The sequence below is a fragment of the Rhopalosiphum maidis genome, chromosome 4 (assembly GCF_003676215.2).
Source record: "Rhopalosiphum maidis isolate BTI-1 chromosome 4, ASM367621v3, whole genome shotgun sequence".
Lineage (NCBI taxonomy): Eukaryota > Metazoa > Arthropoda > Insecta > Hemiptera > Aphididae > Rhopalosiphum > Rhopalosiphum maidis.
In genome coordinates, this window is record NC_040880.1 from 22917370 (window position 1) to 22919249 (window position 1880).

General features: G+C 26.8%; 1 non-coding gene across 1 annotated transcript; it reads left to right on the top strand.

Annotated features, from left to right (window-relative positions):
- Positions 1-1277: 1277 nt before the first annotated feature.
- On the top strand, positions 1278-1350 carry Trnav-aac. The gene has a single exon. It is a non-coding gene; the product is annotated as a tRNA-Val (tRNA).
- The last annotated feature ends 530 nt before the right edge of the window (positions 1351-1880 follow it).

The window sequence follows — 1880 nt, forward strand, 5'->3', positions numbered from 1 at the left end:
AATCAATTTGACTTTTCTTTTCTTCTCATTCTTTATCTCTCAATTTATAATATATAAATATAAATATATTATATTTTGTCATATTTATATTTATGTATTATATAGGTACTTATCCCGCGATGTGTTGTGGGCGAGATAAGGTTTTATCACACACTATTTGTACACGACTGCTTATAAGATCGGTTGTGTGCATTGTGTACACATAGTTTTCGAGATGTTATGTCGAGCGTTAAGGGGCAAATGGTAAGTCTGTACAAAACACCATTTATATTTTATTATCCCATTCATATTTTTATAAATGTACACTACTCGGTATAGTCTGCAGATGACGTATGTTCTCATACGATATGTCTTTATACCTATTTGATTGGATTCGATATCAAAATAGTCAGTGTCAATAGTGTCTATACCGCAAAAAATAATAACGTGGTGTGAAATAAACAACCATAATATTTCAAGATAACCCGATTTCGTGAAATTGTTGTATTTTTTTAAATTAGTTTTTATTATTTGATATAGGCATCAAATCCAATTAAATTAATCAGATATGTAGGTAGGTTTGAAAGTTATGTATTTTCATTTTTCTGGTATAACCAGTAAAAATTACAGTCATAGGTAGTTCATCTATACTTAGTTACATTCGTGATAGATATATTGGGGAACTAGTATTAGAAAACATGTAAACATCTTAAACATATGAATATTTTTATGTAGATTGAATATTGAAACTGTTTCGAAAGCCGAAAGGGATCGGGTCAAAATGAAAGCATCGTACTTATATAATAGACAGTCTTCAAGAATGTTAATGGCATATGTAATCTGAGAGGATTGGTTTTTAAATTGACAAGTGGACATTAATGTGTATACATACTAATATTGCGTTTCATGTTTTGAATCTGCAGCGTAAATTATGACAGTGTAGTAGTCATTTTTGTTTGTCAATATTTTTAAAAAATATTAATTTTATTCATTTACAGATTTTAGATGCTTTCAAATTTCAATCTTTTATATATACCTAATATATATAAACATTGACTAATAGAACAATCGAAAAACCACAAATAAAAATATTTTACATGCACAATAGCAAAATTTGAAAATTATAGAGATTATAAGTGAGATCAAGATCATTAAAACACTTTAAAGTATAAATATATGATACTTTTAAGTATTGTTTTCTTTTTACTTTAATTATATAATTAAAAATACAAGTAGGTAGGTATATTAATGAATTTGAAAATGAATAATTACTGTCATTTCTCCAAACGTCTACAACTGTTTCCGTGGTGTAGCGGTTATCACATCTGCCTAACACGCAGAAGGTCCCCAGTTCGATCCTGGGCGGAAACATTAAATTTTTGCGTTTTTGATATAAGCGGAGAGATTAGTGCATTGTTTTAACAATGATGTGTTATTTATTTTTTGTTTTGTGGTCTATTACTAACATTTCGGTGCAATTTAAAAAATTCAAATTTAGTTTTAAACGTTGTGTATGGTTTCTAGTAACAAATTGGATTTAGTTGGTACTTTGGGAAATCAAAACTTAAATGTAAAAATGTCCAGTACTAAGTTCTTGGGGAAAATAAAAACATAGGAATTTTTCTTTACTAGTTTTCTATAATGATAGCTCTTTTTGTGTTATTTATAAATATTTTAATTTAAATAATTTTTTTTTTTTAGTTTTAAGAATGATAAAAAACTATTTGCACGTAATATATTTGAAAATTTAAATGAAATTCCTCGTAAGTTGTTCTTATAGCGATTAAAATATATAGAAATACATAATTACAGTTTATTTTTTAAGCGTTTAAATTTCGAGTCAACGTAATTCGTATGAATTACGACAATTTGTAAATTAATTTGTAGTTGAAAATGTATAT